We start from the raw sequence: 24374 nt of genomic DNA on the forward strand, positions 1-24374 counted from the left end.
ACAATACTTTTTGAAGAACTGCATATTATTTAAGAAAAAAGTAGATGGCCCTCAATTGGAAAATCTGTACAATTAATGTGCATGATTAATGAGCCAGAGCTCATTAAGAAAATGCGTACCTGTTATTTATATATACCCTGCCTGTGATTCTACCTTGTCACCATGTCACATAACAGCCTTACCTTGCAGGCTCCTATGTGTGTGTCACCCTGGAGAGAAATGTGGATGAACAGAAACAGAACAAAGTGACACCCAGCAGCCAGCTTCCTGTATAATCGTGGCAAGTCTAAGTGTACAGAGCACTCCGTGGTACAAGGGGTCCCCTTGCAGCTTTGTTTACTCCAACAGCATCTCCTTTACACTCATGTCAAAATGTCATGAACCAGAGTTGGCATAATAAAATAATGAAAATTGCCACCAGGGAAGTTCTCCCCGATTCCAGGTGCCAGGAATTCTCCCATGCATACTTGATGTTGAAAACCACATGGCCTTCCTCCAACTCCAGGTTGTTTGCTTTGGAAAAAGATTTCTTCAACCAGTTTATGTTATGCTTTGTAGATGAAATCCAGAAGAAAGTAATATTTGGAATGTTTTATTCAATGGACTGACACTCCTGGCTCCACCCCATTGGCAGACCCTGAGCAGATATCCTTTTGGTCCTTTGCCATGGCTTCTAGCTGTCCATCTGTGGGCCTTGAGGCTTGGCTCAGGAAGTTATCACCTGACAACTGTTTGAACAGGACAGTTTTAGATGAAGGAAAGCTCACTGGCTGCTGTTTTACACTAAATTCTGAAACAACTTGGAATTTCATATGTGACTATTTTTTCCTGGCCACCAGATTAAGAAAGGTAATAAAAAGGAATAAACTTTTCTCTTCTTGGTTAAAAATCGCCAATTATTGGAATCCCAAGCTTGATCCTTCTGTCACTTTTTCCTGGTAAAGCTGGAAGTTTACAGGACCCCAAATTATTCTCCTGTTCAGAAAGCGTTTTTGCATTCTTAGATGTGTATTGATTGCAGGGCTCTGGAATTTGCTGCCAGCACTGCCTGGAACCACAGTCCACTTCGTGTGGTGGGTGCTGATGTCCTGCTGCTGTCCTCAGGGGGCACCTTGACCCTGATGGGACCAGTGGCTCTGTGGAACACTGGTACCAGTACACTCGCACAGTTGACTGGGCTCTGCCCAGCTCCTGCTCACAGGCTGAGTCATGAGGCCCTGTGTCCTTCAAAAACATTCCAGAGCTCCAAAGAATGCCTTCAGCACATTAGTAGGAGAGCAGGAGAGCCAGAAGTGTCCCTGGAGCAGAGAGACCCAGAGAGTGGGCTCCTCAGCTTGCCGAGTGTGGGTCCATCTTTCCTTCTATCCCTATGGTCTGCTTTCTGCCATTAGCATCATGTTCTGTCCAGCTATTCTCATCCACAGTGGCTGAAAAATGTATCTGAGTGTTGCTGTGTCTGAGGTGCAGATGCTGGGGCTGCTTGAAATTCAAGCTGTAACACAGGACTCATGGTGTGATTAAAGGACCACTAGAGGAAGGGGTCACCGACATGGGAGCAGTGGAAGTTGTTTAGCTCTTGGGAAGGTAGCATGTTTTAGATCTAAAGTCTCCCCAGGCCACTGTGTGTGAGAAGCAACTGGATCCTGGGGTGCTGTGCTGTCAGTGGATTCATCCATGGATGAATTCAGTAACCAAATGTGCTGTGAGGAAGTAGGGGTGGCTAGAGGCCACCCCTGGGGTATGACCTGGGAGGTGTGTCCTTGTCCTGGGCTCCTCCCTTCTCTCCTTCCTGGCTGCCTTGAGGTGAGCAGCTCTCCTCCACCTGGCCCTTCACCTGTCGGGGAAAGGGTTAAAAATGAGGGTCAGTGAAATGTAGGTGTTTGCTGAAATGACGCTGGCTGCTACCTTTCTGCAGAGAGGCTATCTCCTGGGAAAGCAGTGTGTAGAGATAACTGTTAACACACAAAAAACTGACCATTCCCAGGCTCTGGCCAAGGCTAGGAATGATCCCTTCCAGCCACGCAAGACTGTTGGCACCAAGTCAGTTCTGTCTGAACATAGTACTTAAGAAACCAACATATGGATGCAGTGTGGTGTTTATTCTCTTGTCTGCCAAAGGCTCCATCTCATGCACGGTCCTGCCCTAGAAAACTCCCCTTCATCTTGGGTGCTGTCTCCTGACTCGGTATATGGTGATATATTGACTATGCTTGTCACTGCTGTACTTTCATCTTCTTAAACTCATGATGTGGCTCATCTCTGTTCACGAAGTTCCAAACCTTATGTTTCTGAGGCCGCCACAGATATGTGACTCTTGGGCTGGGGATTTAGCTCAGTGGTTCCGGCACCTGCCTTGCAAGCACAAGGTCCTGAGTTCGATCCCCCGTACCAAAAAAAAAAAACAACACACACAGATATGTGACTCTTTGAACGCTGTTCCTGCCTTGGAGCCAGCCAACCATTGACTGGATCTGTGAGCCAAAATCAACCTCTCTTCCTGTCAGATGTGGGTGTCAGGTGTTTTGTTCCAGCAGTGAGAAAGTCATGAAGACAGAGGGATTCTTTTTTTGTTTTTTGGGGTTATTTTTTGGTACCAGGGATTGAACTCGGGACCTTGTGCTTGCGAGGCAGGCACTGGAACCACTGAGCTAAATCTCCAGCCCAAGGGATTCTTCACATTATGCAACTGAGGGAGATAGGACCAGCATTTGCAACTAGGAGACACTATGGGGCCACGTGTCACAGTGCAAGGAGCTTGAGCACAGGCAGCAGGCAGGGGTGCTCCATCTTCTCATGAATCAGTGGTGCTTATGGCACCAGGGCAGGCACACGTTCAGGTCCAGCCAAGCAGCTCTGCCCCTAGAAAGACAAGGCCAACAGGCAGGGCTGTCTGAGCTCTGGACGCTGGCTTTGTGGCTCCACCTGTTCTCAGGTCAGCATCGTTGCAGCCCAGGCTTCTTCAGATCCATGACCTCCCTCTTTCCCTTCCTCCCTCTGTCTCTTTCATATTTCTAGGAAAGGACTTTGAAAACTCTCACATACCTTTCACTTGACATCTAATTAGTTTTGCACGTAGGTTTAACTAGTCCCAAAGGAGGGGATTTCCTGGGAAGCATGAATACTGACATCATGATCCACGGACTCTAATCCATGAATCAAGTAAGTGGGTCACTAGCCTTCTAGTTATATGGTATACTTGCATTGATTGTTTGATTATTGACTGTGGTACTGTGGGTTGAACCCATAGCCTTCACGCTGAGCTACAGCCCCTGGAACTTTTTTATTTTTTTGAGATAGGGTCTCACTAAGTTGCTAAGTTGCCCAGTTGCCAGTTGCCCATGCTGGGTTCAGACCTCCTATCCTGCCCTTGTGCTCTGAGTGCTGGGATGGCAGGTGTGTACTATCATGCCTGGCTTCTTATCTATTTCCTAACTTGTTTACAACATTGTCAAAGAATGTGGTCAGTATGATATCAGCCCTTTGGAATTTGCTGAGATATGCTCTCTGATATATATAGTCAATTTGTAACATATTAGAAATGTGCTTGCAAGGTATGTATTTTCAAGGGTTGGGGATGTGTGGTAAAGTTCTAGCCTAGCATGAGTGAGGACCTGGGTTTGATACCCAGCACTGAAAAAAATATTTTTAGACAAAGCCATAGAGACAGAAAGTGGATTATGAGTTTCCAGGGGTTGGGAGTAGCCAGAAGAGAGGATGACTGACTGCCAATGGGCATAGGGTTTCTTTGGGGGGTTATAAAAAGTTACAGAATCTTTGGTGGTGTTGTGCAACTTTGTGAATATATTTAAAACCACCTAACTGTGCACTTTTAAAAGAGTGAATTCTATGGGACATGTATTATCTTTCAACTAAAAGTGCATTTACTTCAATTATTGATACAGCCCTATGATGCTTCAAATCTTCCATATACTTCAATTTTGTGTCTCCCTGATCTATCAAGTGCATTTATATTAATCTAAATGATACACTGAAAGGAAATCTAATTGACACTATTACAGAATGCTAACACTTCAACTTTTATTTTAAAAAGTGGTACCTTTAGAAGTGGTGCATATGGAAAAGAATCAAACATTCAACTTACTTACCTTTACTCTATGTATTGTGCTATTGAATAGCCAGGGAGGAGAAGAGGAAAATTCCTTTCTGTGAGGTACTTTAGCTAAAAGATAAAGAAACACCAAGTTAAAATATTATGTTTTACTATGAGTAATAAATTAAGATACCTAGACCTTGAATATCAATGGCAGATAATGAAAGAGAGAGAGAGATGTAGATGAGAGAGACAGATGAGAGAGAGAGAGAGAGAGAGAGAGAGAGAGAGAGAGAGAGATTCTTCCTTTTGGAAGCAGACAGTAGTACCACCTATGAAGAACTATTACAAGAGAAAGTGGATCAAACCTACAGCTAGAAATCTGCAGAAAATATGGAGGACAGAGAGTTAAATTAAATGGCATCTTGGGAATTCAATCAGAACAATCCATACTATGGTAAGCTTTACAGAAAAAGTAAATTGCAAAGAAAAATACAATATGGAGGGAACTTTAGATATTATATATGAATATGTAGACCTAATTTGTATTTTAATTCCAACAATATGACTTATAAGATAATTGGACCTTTGAACACTGATTGGGTACTTGATGCTACTGAGGAAATTAGTTCTTCCTTAGGTAAAAAATTGGTAAGACGATTGTGTTTAAAAAATGAGTCCTTACCTTCCAGAGATTCATACTAAACATTTCTAGATAAAGTGGTAGAATGATTGGGATTTACTTCAAATAACATGGGAAAGAAGGTAGTGGTGATGGAATAGAACTGGCCATGCATCCATCTGTATACGGTAGTTGACTAACAGGTGGGCGAGGACTTGCTGCGCTAGCATGGGTTTACACTTTCCTAATAATAGTTATCTAAAAATAAAGTGAAAAAAGTTGTTGTGAATCTGATTACCACTCTGTGGCCGATCTTAGCATCCTTGCTCTATTAGAGAGAAACGATACTCACACCCACTTACCACCCACCCTTAGTGTGAGTCATACAAATGATCCATGGATAATGAGCACCTAGGAGAGCGCTGAGCCATCTGGAGCCCATAGCCTGATTTCTGCATTATTCAGACTTTTCCAGGAGCATCTGGAGAGGGTGTCCTGTGAACAGCGCCTTGCTGTGGGCTTTAGGCCTGAGCCTGGCAGCACTTCCTGTCTCTTCCCTCCACCCTTCCCTGGAGGATCAGGTGAGGTTGAGACCGGAGGCACCTTTTTGGTTGCAGGTGTCACTTCCACCAGGGTGGCATTAAGTCAGCTCAGCACGGCAGGATTTGTGGGAGATGGAGCTCATTTAAAAGGCACTGACTCTCTCCCTCTCTCTCCCTCTCTCTCTCTCTCTCTCTCTCTCTCTCTCTCTCACTTGTGCACACACACATCTCCAAAGTCTTCATGATGGTCTCTATTATGGTCACCATAACACAACTTTTAAAAGGATGTCACATTCCTGGATCCACTTCTGGCCCAGGGCCAGGGCACCTGGGTTGTGTCGGCCAGCACCTCTGTCTACAGGAGCCAGTCATCCTCAGGGATCTGAGTGCATATGAGGTGGGTAGAGGGTGAAGGGCTGAGTCTCAGTCCAGGAGTGCATTGGAGCCTGAGAGGTGGGTCAGACCCACCTGGAATTCCATTCCAGCCTTCAGGTGGCACAAGTCACCTGAGCGGGAGGGTCCCGGGGCTGGCAGGATGGGGAGAGAAGGAGCCTTGTTCCTTCGGCCCGAGGAGGGGCCTCCATCCTGGTTCAGGACACGCTTCTCTTCTAAAAAAGAATAAATGAGTCACGTGTGACAAGTCACCCAAAGGAACTCAGCTTCAATCAGCCACTTCAAATTCTCCATGGGACAGAAAAGATATATTAAACAGACACATTTAAAATATCCTGCTTATAAGGCTGAAGACTGAACTCCAGACTGCTCCATATGAAGATCTCCAGATTTAGTAAGTAAAAATACAGGATGCCAAGCTAAATTTGAATTCCTAAAAACTGCATGTTTTTTAGTAGGATCATATCTCGTGTGATACTGTGGACATATGCATATGAGAACTGTATTTGCTGTTTGTCTGATATTAAATCTAACTAGGGGGTGTCCTGGATTTCACCCAGCAAGCTTACTTCATGTGCAAGTTTTCAATTAAACTGTGACCAAGAGACAGGCTGTGCATGAGCCATAGTGCAATCTTCCAGATTGATGAAAAAGGATGAGATGTTCTTTTGCTTAATAATAGAGAGGAGCAAGTTGTATCTTTCTTCTCAGAAGTTTTATAAATAAGTGCTCACATGGACCCATCTCACCTCCATTTCGCCATGTCACCAGCTCAAATCATGTTACCAAATTATTTGGTCCCTAGAAACACAGAGACCCATTCTGCAAGGAAAAGGGGCTCCCAGGAGCTTCAGAAGAGAGCCAGCACCACGCAGCCTGCTATGCACAAAAGGGTGAAACAGCTGACTCTCAGGAAGGCTGGCTGGACTTGATGGCATGAGGGGACCCCTGTGGGCTGACACCTGGGGTGTGATGCTGTTGCTGTCCTTGGCCCCTGTGGGCCACAGAGGCGCCAGCCCTGGCACCAGGCTGCTGGTTCGTTCCCAGGACTGGGCCCTAACGGGGTGGGTGGAGCAGCCTCCATCTTCCTGTCTGGACCTGCCACCTCTCCTTCTCTCTCCTCCCATCACCCCACACCAGCAGCTGTGTTCTCAACTGCAGGCATTTCTGCCTACTGCCATGGTTTGGATCTCAGGATACCTTGAGGCTGTGTGTCCCCAGGATGGCAGGCACTGTTAGGAGTTGGTGGGACTTTAGGAAAGGGATGTGGGGGGGTCTTTGGGCATTGGGAGGCCTTGAAGGGGATACAAGGACTCCACCCATCCCTCACTCTCTCTTTTGTCCCCAGACCTCAGGTGAGCAGTTTTGCTGCTGTGTCATATACCCAGTCATAGATGCTGCCACAAAAGCAACAGGACCAGCTGATCCTCAGTCAGCATCTCCAAGACCTTGACCAGAATACAGTGGTCAATTATCTCGGGTATCTGGGACAGCAATAGGGAGGGTGATATACCTCAAGGGGCGCTGGGTAATGTCTGAGCCTGTTACTGGCTGTCATGCCTCTGGGAAGGAGGGAGCTACTGGCACCGGGAGCAGAGGCCAGAGTGCTAAACCTCCCGGGCACTGAGCAGCAGCACGGCAGAGACTGACCCAGCCCTGGGGCCTGTCATACGGCTGGTGAGAAACCTGCCCCAAGTATCTCTGTTCCCTGCCCTTGAATCATCTGTGGTTGGCTCTGGTGTCTACTCCTCCACACTTCTGACCTCTCTTTACACACACTGCTGGCCGACCTGCACCCGTGCTGGTTTCATGCCCTTCCCAGCCGAGAATGCCATAGTCTTCCCAAGCTCTCAGGACAGATCTCAGAGCCCTGAAGTCTGCTATTGGCCCTGCACGGTGTGACCTTTGCCAAGGTCACTGCCCCTCCCCTTTCTGTGCCCGGGGGTGGGGTGCTGGCTGTGGCCTCTTCCAGCCAGGGGAAGTGGTGGCTTCACCTTTCGTCAGGTCCTGGGAACTTCCTGCTCCTGAGGCCTGGAAGGCTCACACTTTCCCTCCTGTGCCTTTATCAGCTCTGTTCCTCTTGCAGGTCACAGCCCAAATGTTCCTTTGCAGGGAGATTGGCTGGTGATGTCTGCTGTCTGGGAAGCATGCTGTGTTTTGTATGTGCAGCACTTACATTGAAAAGGCTGTGCATTTTGTTGCTGAAAGTCTACTTCTTCTAAAAGGTCAGCTCCACAGGGCCAGGGGCTGAATCCCCAGAGCCCACTGGGGTTTGCAGTTAGCAGAATCTCAAGTGACTCTCAGCACAGGAGTGAAACCCTGCATACAGGGCTAGTAGGTTTCCAGCATTCAGCGGCCCCAGTAACTATACTCCACAAACTGCTGACTGTACCCACAACCTTGGATCTGCATTTGTTCAGCCTGCCTGGGAGAGGTGTTAGGAGTCTGGGTGGGTTCCTGCCCTTGCCATCCAGGCCACATAGATGTTCTTCAGAGGGGTGTTTCTCTACTTTCCTTCAGTTTCTGCCATATTTGCAAGGACAGGTGAAGGTGCTAACCCATTTCCTCACCACCAAGCTGCCCCTGGAGACCCTGTAGGGGTCTGGGATGGAGAGTAAATGTGCAGACTCCCTGCCTCCTGAGGAATGTTTACAGGTCTCCCTCGTACTTCATTTCTCCTGCCATTCACACTTGTTCTACCGACAGTTCTGCTCTTCAGAGCCTTGAGGTGTCACTAAGGATTCTTGTTGGACAGACTCCCTGTCTTGACACCTGCCAAGAGAGTAGCAAGAAGTCACAGGAGTGATTCTGAGCTCTGATGGAGAAATGGGTGACACAGCACGAGGGGGACCCCAACATCTCGCAGACCCTGAGGGAGCGCGCTGAGGGTCAGAGCACCAATACCAGGACTTATCCAGAGTGTTGAGGGTGAGGCAGAAAACCAGTCTGAACACTAGGTCTGGGGCAGGCGGTGTCCAGTGGTAGCAGTGCGAACCAGTAGCAGTGCGAACCAGTAGCAGTGGTGGAGAAGGCAGTTACTTCTGGACAAATCGGCTGACATCGCCGAGCCTGTGTCTTCCTAGAAATGGGGTGGCAGTGGCGCCTGCTGCCCTGGGCTACTGTGAGAATTGAGAAGTAGGCCGAAAGGTCAGCGAGTGTTGGTGCTGCACAGCCATTTGCCCCTTTCCAGAACCCCGACCCACAGGCTGCGTCTTAGTTCTCACTTTGCACGGTTTCAGCTCCAGATTAGGAATTTTAGAGCTAGAAGGGGGAAATGGAGCCCAGGCTCTGCAGTTTAGATCTTGAGTGTCCCCTGTGAAGGTTTATATCCCAAGTGGAGCTTTCAGAAGGCGGTTGGAGCATGGGGGCTCTGATGTCATTGCTGGACCCATTCAATGGTATTATTGGGAAGGGATGGGACTTTAGGGGATGGGGCTTGGTCAAAGGGAGCAGGTCTTGGGGCTGTAACCTTGGAACTATATCTGGTCCCTGGCCCCTTCCTCCTCGCTCTTTCCCCCTCTCTTCTTCCTGGCAGCCGTGAGGTGAGCAGCTCTCCTCTGCCATGACTGTCTGCCATGATGCTTCTTCCTCACCACAGCCCTACAGCCAGGGAGCCCTCTGAAACCTCTGAGACTATGAACCAAGGTAAACCTGTCCTCCTCTAAGTTGTTTTTCCTAGGTATTTGGAAATGAAAAGCTGACTGACACATTCCCAGAGCCATGTGTTGCAGGCTTGCTTCCTGGCCCTTGTGTTCTTGGGAGCCAGAGGAAACCTTATCAGTTGGGGTGGAGTATAGGGAAGCTGGGTCATTGGAGCCGCGGCCCTCATGTCTCTTCCTTCACTATCTGGCTGCCAGGACAGGGTGGGCGGGGAAGGGTGGGGTGGGGGGCAACTCCATGGTATCACACCCCCCACTGGGATGTAACACTTCGCCACAGGCACAAAGGCAACTGGGGCCAATGACTGTGAAGCGAGACCTCTAGTACTGTGAGCCAAAGCAAACCTTTCCCCCTTAAAAGCCGATCATGTCAGGTCTGTTGTCACAGGGACACAAAGCTAGCACACCATGACAAAGGGTGAACCTGAAGCCAGGAATCAGTCTGCACGCCAAAGGGGCCAGAAGCCAATGTGAATGGTCCAAGTGGGCCAAGTGGGACTTTCCAGAACTGCATGCACCCTAGGGAGATGGTAGCTGCTGAGCCCCACCCGAGCAGGTCTGTGGACTCAGGAGCTTACAGCTCCCCACCTTCAGGAGAAGCCAGGCATCCTCATTTGATGTGAGGTTCTCAATGTTCAATGTTGGCAACTATTTCAAAGTTTATAAACTTCTGAGCCAAATGAACATGGCCATGGTCTGGATATAGCCAACCCAGCTAGTTTGTCACTTCTTCCGAGAGAGAGGTGGTTGCTCTATAGGCCTGGCCTGAAGGAATTTCAGATGCTGAGCAGCTGGACTCATGGATGAGGCCAGGAGTCTTTCAAGGTCGCAAGACTGGGAGTGTGTCAGACCAAAGAGGAGCAAGCATTCCTTTGGTAGGGTAGAGGTACACTTTACACAACTGTACTAGAGGCTTTTAGAATGTTTAAGCAAATGAATTACTTTTTTGTTCTTAGAAAACAAGCCTGAACTCAGATAACATAGCATTTTAATGGCTGAACAACATTATGGTGAAAGTAATAGGGAACTAGAATTTGGCATGGGGTTCAATTTAAACTATGCCAAAGAAGTAGCTTCATTTCCTTTGTGATTTAGGAATGGGGCAGACTTGGCGGGGTGGGTGACAGTGTTAGTAAAATCCAACAAGGCCTTTGATTTTCTCCCCCACTCTGTCCCTTCAGATGGGTAAATGACAGTCTAAGTGCGATGCATCTGGGCGTGTTGAGCTCTGATTCCAGCACATGTCCTTCTGGAGGGGGTAGAAGGCAGAAACACAGTGCAGGGGAGACAGCTTTCAGGGAAATCAGAGCTTAAAGAAAAATAAATAAAAATACACAGAAGGGGAATTCAAGCCACGGAGGGAGGGAGGGAGGGAGTGGTGCAGACTCACAGTATGTGCTCGGCCTTGTCCTGGGCTGTGTCCTCTGCACCACTCTCACTGGAGCTGTCTCCTTCTCCTCTTCCTCCTCCCCTCCTTCTTCAGTACTGGGGATTGAACCCAGGGCCTTCACAACTAGCTGCATCCCCAGCACCCTTTTTATTTTTTTTTTGAAACTTTGAAACAAGTTCTTTCTAAGTCACACGTTGCCCAGGCTGGGCTTGAACTTGCAATCCTGCCTCACTCAGCCTTCTAGAGTGCGGGGATGACAGGAGTGCACTACCACGTCCAGCTCACTGGAGTCACGGTGACGGTGTGCGTTCTTTCCATTCTCATTTTCAGCTCTGGCTCCATCATTTCTTGCAACCACGTCCAGGTGGATCATCTTCAGCACTGCCCATCTCAACCCTGAACCCATCTCCTCCTGGGAAGTCAATCGGCAAGTTGTCAGCACTGGCCTCAGCAGGAAGCTTGCGTCCCTCAACTCTTCCTGCCAAAAGCTCGGCAAAGCCCACTCCGTCTGGCCTGGTATTCTGTTGTGCTTCCTGTCTTCTTCCCACTAGGTTTGCTTCCTGAACACAGCCCCTCCTTTGCACACTCCAGAGAGCTGTATGTAGGCTTTAGGAGAGCTTCCTAGACCTTGGCTTCTTGCCTGCCAGGCCCTTGGTTGCTTCCCTCACAACCTCCAGAGGAAGAATCCATGCTCTTCCTTTGGAAACACATGGGCCATCTGGGGCCAATGCTAGTCATGTCCTTTGGACAGTGTGTCTGGATTTCCCTCCAGGCCCAGGGTTTGGACAGCACACGATTGTTCCTGCAGGCTCTACCTACCCTCTTGAAAGGGCCATTTGGACCCCACCTGCTCCGGGGAGGTATAGAGAAGCAGAACTCCTCTTCTCCCAACCTCAGAATTCGACCAAAAGAAGGCACAGTGACCCTGTAGGTTACATGGGCTTGTGAGACAAAATCAGGATTCAAAAAGAGCTTGACAAGCGAAGCCTCCAGGCAGTCTTGTCCTCATCTGCATGGTCGCATGCTCACCTGCAGGATGAGGAATAGTTAGCTTTGTAACATCACCTGAGACACATACACCGAGCTCTTAGTGCATTTTCTAGATGGCTGTCTCCATGCGAGTCATCAGTTTGTGAGATAACTGAGCTCAGACTGCGTTTACACAGCACAGGACTGGGAGGCAGAGGGAAGTGTCAGCTCCGCTGCACGCCGTGCTGGTGGGCTGCACCTGCAACGCGGGTCTATTCTCAGTAGCCACGTGTTTAGGAAACTATAAATAACCCAGAACACAACACCAAAGCCAAAGCACTTACCTTGTTGAGGGCCCAGAGAATGCTCAGGGCACAGGGGTAGAGGTTTGGGAGCTGTAAAATGTGTCTTCCCATGTGTCCTGGGCCATCATGGAATGCTGGTTTACAGGATCCCAAGGGACTGATAGTCGGGTAGAATTTCATGAGAAGACCTGCGAATCAAACAGCCCCAAATGCAGCTGCCAGCATTGGCAGGAAGAGAGCATCTCTCTCACGGAAGGAGTCAGCACTGGCAGAGGGCCACACGCTGGGCTGTGGCAGAGGCAAGTGAAGCTTCGGGGGCTGGGGTGTGTGCCTTCTTACATGCCCTTGCAGCTCTGACACTTTCTGATTCTACGTCTTCCAAAGCCAGATCTTCACTGAAGAGAAGGACTGTGTAAAGAATGTTATTCACACACACGTGTAAATATTGTTTTGTCTCTCTGGTATGGGAAACTGAAAGGTAAATAAGGACAAAAATGTATAATAAAATGAAATAGGAAGAACTGTTCTAAAGAAAAGGGAAATTGTTAAGGGTAAGGGAAAAGGGAAGGGAAAGGGGAAAAAAACCAGAAAAGAAGGAAAAAAATAGAAACAAAGCTTTTGTAAATAAGGGGGAGGAGGCTGATGAGAGGGGAGTGGGTTGAGTGAAAAAGAATCAATATGTATCACGTACAGGTACAAATTCCCTTTGATGAATGTGATCATTACGTATATTTAAATTGTACCAATAAAATTAATAAAAAAGTGAACATTCAAAAAATAATGTTATTTAAGGAATGTTAGTGCTGCAAGGATTCTTCAAATACATTACTCCTTTACTGTGCACAAGAATCATCGGGATGGAGGAAATTTGTTCATGGCTCCTGAGATATCTATTTTGCTAGAATAAATTTACTCATGGGATTCCTTGTAATCTTTCTTATTTCTGTAAGGTTGATTGTGCTGCTTCCTCTTTATTCCTTTTTGTTATTTGAATTTTGTCTCTTTTTCTCTTGGTCTATAGAGCTAAAATTTCTCAATTTTTCTTCTTGTTTTTTTTCCCTTCACATCATTGTTGAGATGATAATATCCATACACTGGATGGATTATATACTGTTTCCAGAAGAGTTAGTTTAAGCTTGGCCATGTAAAATAAGTTCAATTTAATATGCAGTTAACACAAGTGAAACTTCAGGGTTACAGCAGCCCTCCCTTCTAAGCAGAGTCGTGAACTCCAGCAGGATCATCTGTGTGGTTGGGCCAAGCCTTCATCTCAGGGGCTCAGATATTTTTATTTGTTTAGTGTTGTTTTCTCCTCTGTACCTCATACTGTTTCCCAACCCACCTGGTTGGTGCAGAACCAGTTCCTCCCTTGGACTTGAGCTAAGTAGTCTCACTGTCTGTCCTCCATTGCTCTAAGTCAGCCTCTGTCAAAGTAATGATTTTCTGCCTCATCACTCTGAAGGAGGGCTGGAGAAATGTCTCAGAATTGTTGGCAGGCACCAGCAGTTCAGATAGCTGGCCAGAGGTTCAATGCTGGGCCAGGACCTCTGCACCCAGCCCAGACTTCCAGGAACGGGTGACCACATATTCATTCCCTCTCTGTGTCCTTTCCCTCCTCTCTCTGTCTTTATCCTAGTGCTAGTGCACTACTCCACACATCCATAATTACAGAGGACACTATCAATGTGTGCTCAGTAAATAAGGGAGTCTCTTTATTGGTATATGGAATACATGATATTTACATTTGTTTTATATATATATATATATAGAGAGAGAGAGAGAGAGAGAGAGAGAGAGAGCATATCTTGATCACTTTTGATCCTCCTTCCCCCTCCCTCTAGCTCCCTTCCCCTACATGAGTTTTGTATTTTAGCCATGTCACAGTCATAGTTTATGACTTAAAAATGCAATTCCATGCATTGGCTATTATCTGTAGTTTCCATCTGACACTTATAAATCCAAACATGTAATTTAGAGTAAAGTACTTCAGCCAGGACACAACTATATTAAAAATGTTCCTTGGTATCTTTACTGGGTTTTTTTTACTATAATAATTTAATAAAAGGATTAATTTTATAAAATCTCTCAAGCAATAAAACTGAAGTTTATCCTTGCATGTGAAACCAAATCTTCTGCCTTTTGGTAACTTAATGAAAAGTTAACCAAGGAGTTTTCTGAAGCCCCTTTAGAACAAGGCTGGCAGCAGTGAGACACCTAGCACCTGGCATCATGCATCATGCACTATCTGATGTCTTAGTTCCACCAGCAGAGCTCCCAGCCAGCTACAATGAGTCACTCAACAAACCACCATGAAAGCCCTGGAAGTTGGCTTCGATCCAACCAAGACAGACGCTCATGCCTGGCAGGCTCAGCACTGCTTTCTGAAGCTCACCAACTCCTCCTGCTGCTGCTGCCTCCTGGTTCTCTAGGCCTCAGGACTTCTCTGTTCTCCCACGGATGCCAGAAAGGACTTGGTCAGCTGCTGCTCTCTAACCAGACATTAGCGCTTCTAGGTTTATCGCTGGTTAACAGTTGCATCGGGGAAGACACTCTTGATCCAGCTGATTCTGAAATCACAGTGGGTTGCGAATCAGTAGCACCTCCAAGGGAGACCTCGGGGCGGGGGGGGGCACCGGGGTCTCTGCCCTGGTGATGGGGTGGTGGGATGGGGCAGTAGCTGTGAAGGACACGGAGCCCTCAGACTTCCACCCGGCCCAACTGGTGCACTCTCTCCTCTCAACTCCCAGTAACAGCATCTGCAGACTCAGAGTCAGACTTGCGGGTGCAGAGGGACAAACTCTTAAAACCCCAAACACCTCCTTCCTTCCTTCATAAGGAATCAAAGTTTGATCTAAATTATTTTGGTTTTCTTCCTTTAAACACACCTAAAAGATGAGATTGGTATATCTAAAGTTGTTCAATCTTGTTCTTTTTGTGGGGAAAGATTTCTTAATTTCATTAAATATGTTAATTATAAACCACAAACCAGAACTGATCAATGTTGGTTTTTCTCTTAGTAGAATCCCTCCTTCCTTCCTTTCTTCCCTTCTGGGCCTCCTTGTCCCATTCTCCAGTTTAGATAATGCAGTACATGATTATTACATTACACACATTCTGTGGTCTGCTTTTTTACTTAATTGTACACAGCAGCTATCTTTCCATTTAAATGCTATTCCTCCTTAAGATCATGTGAATGACTGCGTGGTATTTTCCTGTTTTATTTACATTATTTATTTTCAAGCTCTTACTACTGTAAAGACTTTGCGATGGCTTTGCTCTGGTTTCCCCTCTGGTCTTTTCTGTTCAGCTTTGCCTTTCTCCCCTCCCGAGCTGAGCTCTCCAGCCTTGGCCCTGCAGCTCCAGGCCCCTGGAAGGGTAGATTCCTTCCCCGCAAGACTGAGTCACTGCCCTGGGCAGCTGAGAACAGCTCATCTTGAAATCCCACATGCCCCTCATCCCAGCACTCTGGGAGGCGCACGCAAGAGGACTGCAAGTTCCAAGCCAGCCTGGACCGCTTGTTGAGTTAGCCAGTTGCTGTCTCAAAATAACAAAAGAAAGAAGGAGCTGGGTGTGCAGCTCAGCGCGAAAGACCCCAGTCCAGTAAGTGTCGCGCAGATAGCTAGGAGCTAGCGCCACCTACTGTCCAGCCTAGAAGCGTGGCTTCCAGGGCTCCCTGAGCGCCGCAGGCTCTGCTCACCTGCTGAAGAGGAGCGTTGGGGAAAGACCCTGAGACCCCACTTGGAACGAAGATTCAGCCAGAGGGGGTTGGGGGTCCCTTCAGAGAAGGACTGGCTAGACATTTCCTAGAGAGGTGAGTCGCAAATCCCACAGAACCCGGGATGAAGGAGAAACAAAATGTAGGGGCCGCACAGAACCTTCCAGGATACCTCCCGGGGCCCGTGGAAGCCGTGACATCTCTTCTGGGTCCCACACAACCCTGCTGCTTGGAGAATTTCCGGAGCCCGCGCGGTCGTAGCTGTGACAGGGAACGGGGCGGGGCCGAGCTCTGCAGCCTCAGGGCCCTTTCCCAGGTTGGCTCCCTTCCCCCAGCCCCGGTCTCCTCTGCTGAAAGACTCTATTAAAACTCAGTAAGCCTGGTGTGTTTGGTGTACACCTGCAACCCCAGCACCTTGGGAGGCTGAGGCAGGAAGATCACATTTGAAGCCAGCCTCGGCAACTTAGCAGCTTATGAGACCCTGTCTCACAACAGAAAGTGAAAAAAGGCTGGGGATGCAGCTCAGTGCTGAGGTCCTGGGTTCAATCTCCAGTACAGTAAAATCCAAATCAAACCTCCTTTCCGTCAGAAGTGAGCTGAGGGTTGAGTTCAGTTTGCTGCATTTGCTCCTCCAGAGGGACGAGGGTTACTTCTTTTGTGCAAGTGGGCGATGAGGGCAGGGCTGGGGGCTCAAAATGCCAGCTCTGAGTTGCTGCTGACCAAAAGCACAGTCAGGGGCGGCCCCAGCACTGGCCTTCTGCCCAGCCTGCAGGGACAGGAAAGCCAGGCGTCCACCCCAGCACCCACGCCCTCTGCAGTGCAGGCTCTGAGCTGTGGAGGACATTTTAAAGCCGACAAGTAACTCAGATGTGAGGGGATGGTTTGTGTGTACAGCGGGCGACTCAGCTGGTCAGCACAGCCACTCCTGCATACTCGCCATCCCTGGGGGCTGGGGGGCGGGGGGAACTGCAGCAGTCCGCCCTGCTGCTTCACAAATCTCAGACCTCATGCCTGTCCCCAGCGGAGGCCTTGGTGCCCTTTAGCTTGGGTGTTCTTGGCGCTGAGGTGCCGTCTGGACTCTGGAATAAGTCGGATGATTTAGTGTCCAGGGGCCACCTGCCCATGGCCTGCAGCCTGACGCAGCTCGGATTGGCTGTGCCTCTGATGCTGCTGCGTGCCCTCCCTCAGGCCCTTCTCTCAGGTTTCTGAGGTCTCTCTGAAGACCTCCATTTGGCTTCCTGAATTTTTCTGGTGGGCTAAGGGGACCTCCAGCACTTCCCCCTCAGGTCACCAGGGGTCACCGGCATCTGCATAGTCCTTCAGCTTTGGGAGCTGGACTCTGCCGAGGTGTATGGCTGAACCAGTGTGGATGTGGACAGGGCTGCCAGGTGGGTGTATTGGCAGCAGGGACAGTGTCACAGTGTCAGGCCACACCTCCTCCGTGTCCACTCAGATGCACCTGAGGTGCACACTTCGTCCTCAGCCTCGTTTTTTTTTGCACGCTGCTCACTTTCCATGCTGGAATAGGCACCTGCTTGTCCAGGCATCAAACCAGCAGCATGATTCTGACCCCAGAGTAAAGTCCTGTCATTTTAAGCCACTCAGTGGCTGGTAATTTGTTAGGGGAATATAGTTTCCTCGGAGGAAAGCAGGACTCTGTCCTCTCACCTGCTGGGCGCCGAGTGCCTCACAGTCTGTGGGTAGCTAGGGGCTATGCATTTTGCTGGACCCTCAGAAGCGACTTACAAATGGAGCTGGTCTTCACCTGGGCTGATTCCTTGCTTTTGAGGGTCCTCAGGGCAGCAGTGTCCTGTTCCCAGGGAGCCCTGCCATTTTCCCTCGGGTGGTCTTGCCAGAGGCTTTCTCACTCCTCCTCATGAGCAAACTCTTCGCCAATGCTCCCCACCAGCACTGGTCACTCAGTGGTCCTCCTGTGCTCTTCTCAGCACTGCTGCCTGGGGAGTGCGGCCTTCCACTGGGCTCCCCGCAGCCTCCACTGCCTGACCTCCTGCCCGGCTCTGCCTGTCTGTGTTGCAGGACCTCGCGGAGGGGCCTGGGGTGCAGTGCTCTGTGCTGGCGCTGTTCTGTGGGGCCTCTGTCCCTTCACAGAGTCTGCCCGAGAAGGCGGCCTCTTTCTTCTGTTCCTGCCGAGCCCTGACATCTATGTGGGAACCAGCCGCGCATCTCCTCTGAACTCGCTGCTCCTCAGGTTCCCGCTGTGCCACTGTGCCTGGGGTGCAGAAGCCAACTCCAGTGTCCCAAGCACTTGCCCACATCACCTTGTCCATTTCCCACAGGAGAGCAGCTCTGAGCCAGGAATGAGCTGATTTGAATCCAGAGCCTCTGGTCTTTGAGGCTGGCGGGTCTTTGAAAGCTGAGTTAACCCGTTCACTAGGAAACTGTTGGTTTTTAGCACATCCTGGACATTTGGGGTTGATTATTAATCCATTAACCTAGAATTCGTTATTCAATTCCTGGATTGTCACTAGAGACCGCAGCCTGACTGCCTATGTGCAGGACGCAGGAGGCTGGCTTGCTTAGCTGCTTAGTGTCAGCTGGGTCAGAGTTTACCTTTTATATGGCTTGGCCATTGCCTGTTTGTATATTCAGTTTCCGGGGTGGGTGCTCAGCTATGGTAGGCACTCCCTGAGAATTGCTTATTGCTCTTACCATGCTGAAGAGGACGCTGAAGTCATCTACCCTGACAGACTGGGACCTATGCTTATTCATTGTTGTCTCTAAGGCCGCTCCAGACCCGGCTGGCCCTGGACCTCGTGGCTGGTGAAGCTCCCATCTCATGGGGCTCCCTGGTGGCTCTCACAGGGCTCCAGCTTCTGCTGGTGGTCAGAAGGCCCAGTGGGGATGCTTGTGGAGGAGACAACTCTCTTCAGGTGGCCGGTTCCACAGCCACTGCTATCACATGCTACGTGCTGAATATTTTGACATTATTTTCTAACATTATAATCTTTCCCAGACCAACAGAGATGCTTTTAGGTTCTGCCACTTTTTGAATTTTCTTATTTGTCTTTATCATTGCATTCCTTGATTTCTCATTTATTCCTTTCCTCCCTCATTTTCTTTGGTATTTTTCCTTTGACCTCTACTTTTTCTTTCTTCTTTCTTTCTCTCTCTCTCTCTCTCTCTCTCTCTCTCTCTCTCTCTCTCTCTCTCTCTCTCTCTCTCTATTTCTTTTTTGAGACAAGGTCCCACTATGTAGTTCAGGCTGGCCTTGAACTCATTGTGTAGCCCAGGCTGGCCTTGAACTCACAGCCTCCTCCTGCCTCAGCCTTCTCAGTGCTAGGATTACCAGCATCCCCACCTCTTATTATCCTTCTCATTACATCCTAATTTTCACAGATTCCAAAATATTTCCTGAATGAGAAGTTGTCTTAGTTTTTCCTATTTCTTCTATAGCAAATTATCATAAGTTTAGAGGCTTATGTATGTTTGTTGGTTTTTTGTTTTTTTTGGTACTGGGGATAGAACTTGGGTCCTTGCGCTTGTGAGGCAGGTGGTGGAACCACTGAGCTAAATCCCCGGCCCTAGAGGTTTATGTAATGGCACACATTTATTGTCTCACAATTCTGGAGGCTAAATTGTCTCACTGAGCTGAAATCAGTTTCAGCAGCACTGTGTTCCTTCTGCAGGCTCATGGAATCCATGTCCATGTCCTGGCACTTTCCACTTTCCAGAGCCACATGAATTCCTTGGCTTACACCCCCTTCCTCCATCTTCAAAGCCAGCAGAATAATCTCCAAGTGTTTGCCTGTCTCCTCTGCTTCTGTTGTCCTATACTTGGCTCTGACTCTGACCTCTCTCTCTCTCCCTCTTGATACTTTGTGATTACTTTGGGGATCTCGGTTAACCCAGAGTAACCTCCCAAGGGATCTTGGGTAATCCACAGTAACCTCCAGGAGGACTTTGGGTAATCCACAGTAACCTCCCAGGGGATCTTGGGTAATTCACAATCATCTCCCCAGCTCGAGATCCTTGTTTAACCACATCTGCAAAGCCCTAGTGTCCTGCAAGGCAATGTTGTCACTGACTCTGTGGGTTAGGGTAGGGACAGTTGTAGGCTCAGTGGCATACCTCCAAATCCATATGTTGAAGTCCAAATCTCCAGTACTTCAGAGTGGGGTTGTGTTTAGGATGGATCTTTAAAGATGTAGAGAAGTTAGATGAGGTCATTAGGATGGACCCTAACCCAACAGGACTGGTGAGGAAATTTAGACACAAACACAGAAGAGAAAAGGGCATGTGAAAAACACAGTGGCAAGACAGCCATGCACAAACCCAAAAGAAACCAAGCCTGCTGACAGCTTGATCTCTGATTTCCTGCCTCTCGCATTGTAAGAAAGAAGTTTTCATCCTTTAAGCCACCGGTGTGTGGCACTTGGCCGTGTTGCAGCCTTAGCAGACTAGTAGATCTTTACATAATGCATCTTGGTTCTTATTTTTTCCCCATTCCTGGCCCTCCCTTCACCCCCTCCACCGTTCCCTATTTACAAAGACTTTATTTCCATTTTTTCCATTTCTCATCATTTTTCCTTTCCCTTCTTTCCTTTCCCCTGCCCCTCCCACTACCCCTACCCCTTTGGACCTTTTCTTCCTATTTTACATTTGCGATTATTCATTCTAATCATTGGTACAGTTTAGGTATACAATATAATGACATTCATCATTGGAAATTTGCACCTTTACATAGTCTCTCTTAGTTCTTATTTTTCACCCTTGCCCAGCCCTCCCTTCAACCCCTCCAGTCCTCCCTATTTACAAAGATTTTGTTCCTATTTTTCCATTTTCTCATATTAATCCCATTCCCTTCTATCCTTTCCCCTAGCCCTCCCACTTCCTTCCCCTTTGCCCCTTTTCTTCCTATTTCACGTTACCTGTTATACATTTAGTCCTTATTTACACTTTCAGTTTCTCACACCAGAGAAACTATTCGGTATTTACACATGTGTGTCCTATTTATTTCACTTAAGAGTATTGCCTCAATGGGCATCCACTTAGCTATAAATGTCTCTAATTTCTCATTTTTTATGGCTGAGTAGTACTCCATTTTATAAAAAAACCACATTTTCTTTATCCAGTCTCCAGTTGATGGGCATTTGGGCTGTTTCCAAGTTTTAGCTATTACAAACTGCTCTGCTATGAACATGGGTGCACATATATCACTGTGGTATGATTCTTTTAATTCTTTGGGGAAGATCCCCAGCAGTGGAATAGCAGGGTCAAATGGGACTTCCAGTCCTAGTTCTTTGAGATATCTCCATACTGATTTCCACAGTGCTTGCACCAGTCTACACTCTCTCCAGCAGTGGATCAGGGTTCCTCTTTCCCCACAGCCCTGCCAGCATTTGTTATTGGTTGATTTCATGATAGCAGCCATTCTTTCTGGAGTGAAGTGGATTCTCAGCGTTGTTTTCATTTGCATCTCTCGAATGACCAGTGATGTTGAACATTTTTTCATGTATTTATTTGCTATTTCTACTTCTTTGTCTGAGAAATGTCTGTTCATTTCAGCTGCCCATTTTTCGATTGGGTCTTTAAATTTGGGAGGTCTGATCTTTTTAAGTTCTTTATAGATTCGAGATAGTAGACCTTTGTCTGAGGAAGAGCAGGTGAAGATTTTTTTCCCACATTGTGGGTTGTCTCTTCACACTGCTGGTGGTTTCTCTTGCTGTGCAGAAGCCTTTTAATAAGAAGAGATCCCATTTGTTGATTGTTTGTGCTAGTTCACGGGCAACTGAGGTTTTGTTCATAAAATCTTTTCCTCCACCGTTGTCTTCAAGAGTTCTACCTAACCTCTGTTCCAACTGGTTCAGAGTTTCTATTTTAATATTTAGATCTTTAATCCATTTTGATTTTAGTTTAGTGCATGGTGAGAGATACAGGTCTAGTTTGAATCTTTGGCAAGTTGAAGCCCAATTTTTCCAGCACCATTTATTAAAGAGGCTATCTTTCCTCCAGTGAGGGTGTTTGGCTCCTTTGTCAAAGATGAGATGGCTGAGTGTGTCTGGCATTGTTTCTGCATCTTCTAATCTGTTCCACTGGTCCTCAAGTCTGTTTCTTTGCCAGTACCATGCTGTTTTTATCACAGTAGCTTTGTAGTAGAGTTACAGGTTGGGGATTGTGATACCCCCTGCCATGTCTCTGTTACCTAGAATTGCTTTTGCTATTCTGGGTCTCTTCTTGTTCCAAATGAATTTTTGGATTGTTTTCTCAAGGTCTATGAAGTATGCTGCTGGGATCTCAATTGGAATTGCATTAAATCTATATAGCAGTTTTGGAAGTATGGCCATTTTCACTATATTAATCCTCCCTACCCAGGAGCAGGGAATGTCTGTCCATTTTCTGATATCTTCTTCACTCTCTCTTTTCAGAGTGCCATAGTTTTCAGAGAAGAGGTCTTTGATTTCTTTCTTTAGGATGATTCCTAGGTATTTCAGTTTTTTGGATGCTCTTATGAACGGAATTCTTTGCCCTATTTCTCTCTCAGTGAGTCTGTCATTGGTGTAGAGGAAAGCTATTGATTTTTGTGTGTTGACCTTGTAACCAGCTACTTTACTGAATTTGCTTATTAAGTCTAGAAGACTTTTGGTGGAGTTCTTGGGGTCTTCTTTATAGAGTACCATGGCATCTGCAAATAATGACCATTTGACTTCTTCATTACCTATCTTTATTCCTTTGATTTCTTTCTCTTGTCTAATTGCCGTGGCTAATGTTGCCAGAACTATATTGAACAAGAGTGGTGATAGTGGACATCCTTGTCTTGTTCCTGATTTTAGTGTGAAGGATTTCAGGTTTTGACCATTTAGTATGATATTGGCTGTTGGTTTTTCATAGATGGCTTCTATCAGTTTGAGGTAGAGACCATCTATTCCAATTTTTTGTAGGGTTTTTATCATAAATGTATGTTGGATTTTGTCAAATGCTTTTTCTGCATCTATAGAGATAATCATATGGTTTTTGTCCTTGGCTCTATTGATATAGTGTATTACATTGATTGATTTTCGTATATTGAACCATCCCTGCATCCCTGGGATGAATCCCACTTGATCAGAGTGTATGATCTTCTGCATTCTGTTTGCCATTATCTTATTAAGGATTTTTGCATCTATGTTCATTAGTGAGATTGGCCTATAGTTCTCTTTTTCAGTTGGGTCTTTCTCTGGTTTGGGGATCAAGGTGATGCTTGTTTCCAGGAATGAATTTGGGAGTATTACTTCCCTTTCAATTTCACTGAAGAGTTTAAATGGTGGTGGCAGCAGTTCTTCTCTAAATGTCTTGTAGAATTCAGCAGTGAAGCCATCAGGGCCCGGGCTTTTCTTAGTTGATAAGTTTTTAATTACATTTTCAATTTCATTGGTTGATATTGGGTTGTTCAGAATTTTTAGGTCTTCTTTGTTCAACTTTGGTAATTCATATGTATCTAGGAATCTGTCCATTTCTTCTGTGTTGTCCATCTTATTGGCATATAGGTTCTGGAAGCAGGTATTGATGATCCTCTGGATTTCTACTGGGTCTGTTGTCATTTCACCCTTTTCATTCCTAATTGCATGGATTTGGGCCTTTTCTTTCCTTTTTCTGACAAGGTTGGCTAAAGGTTTGTCAATTTTGTTGATTCTTTCGAAGAACCAACTCTTGGCTTCATTGATTTTTTGTATTGTTCTCTTCGTCTCCATTGCATTGATTTCTCCTCTGATCTTTATAATTTCCTCCCTTGTATGAGCTTTGGGGTTGTCCTACTCTTCTTTTTCTAGAAGCTTGAGGTGCAGCCTCAGGTTATTTAATTGGGCTCGTTCTGTTTTCCTAATATGCATATTCACTGCTATGAATTTCCCTTGTAAGACTGCTTTCATTGTGTCCCATAGATTCCGATATGTTGTATTGTCATTGTCATTTAATTGAAGAAACTGTCTGATTTCTTCTTTAATTTCCTCTGTGACCCATTGGTTATTCAGAAGTGTGTTGTTCAATTTCCATGTGTTTATGAAATTTTTTGAGTTTCTTTTGCTATGGATCTCCAATTTCATTGCACTATGGTCTGATATTATACAGGGGATAACTTCGATTCCTTTGCACTTACTTAAACATGTTCTATATGTGAGTACGTGGTCTATTTTTGAGAATGACCCATGTGCAGCTGAGAAGAATGTGTATTCTGATTTTGTGTGGTGGAAGACTCTGTAAACATCTGTTAAGTTCATTTATTCAAGAGTTCGATTGAGTTCTAGTATTTTATTACTTATTTTTAGTCTAGTTGATCTATCTATTTGTGACAGTGAGGTGTTGAGGTCCCCCACTACAATTGTATTAGTGCATATATGACTTTTCATGTCCATTAGTATTTGTTTTATATAGTTGGGTGCACTAGTGTTTGGTGCATAGATATTTATGATTGTCATCTCTTCCTCTTGGATTCTTCCCTTTACAAGGATGTAGTGTCCTTCTTCGTCTCTCTTAATCAGTGTTGGTTTGAAATCTACTTGATCTGCCAAGAGGATAGCTACTCCTGCTTTCTTTTGGGTTCCTGTCACATGGAGTATTGTTTTCCACCCTTTAACTTTCAGTCTATGAGTTTCCTTTTGAATGAAGTGTGTTTCTTGTATGCAGCATATTGTTGGATTTTGCTTCTTGACCCATTCTGCCAGTCTGTTTCTTTTGATTGGTGAATTGAGACCATTAAAGTTGATGGTTATAACTGAGATGTACTAACTTGTCA

General features: G+C 46.6%; 2 long non-coding RNA genes across 2 annotated transcripts; one reads left to right on the top strand and one right to left on the bottom strand.

The window, feature by feature from the left end:
* Positions 1-885: 885 nt before the first annotated feature.
* Positions 886-12147, bottom strand: LOC147822597 (uncharacterized). The gene is made up of 5 exons (XR_015445404.1): positions 11971-12147; positions 10658-11686; positions 5684-5823; positions 4107-4180; positions 886-1834 (listed from the first exon to the last, which is right to left on the bottom strand). It is a non-coding gene; the product is annotated as an uncharacterized LOC147822597 (long non-coding RNA).
* On the top strand, positions 5817-11169 carry LOC147822598 (uncharacterized). Its single transcript, XR_015445403.1, has 3 exons — positions 5817-7833; positions 9144-9253; positions 10988-11169. It is a non-coding gene; the product is annotated as an uncharacterized LOC147822598 (long non-coding RNA).
* Positions 12148-24374: the final 12227 nt, after the last annotated feature.

The sequence above is a fragment of the Heterocephalus glaber genome, unplaced genomic scaffold (assembly GCF_053883595.1).
Source record: "Heterocephalus glaber isolate CG9 unplaced genomic scaffold, H.glaber_assembly_v1.0 deba00001610, whole genome shotgun sequence".
Lineage (NCBI taxonomy): Eukaryota > Metazoa > Chordata > Mammalia > Rodentia > Bathyergidae > Heterocephalus > Heterocephalus glaber.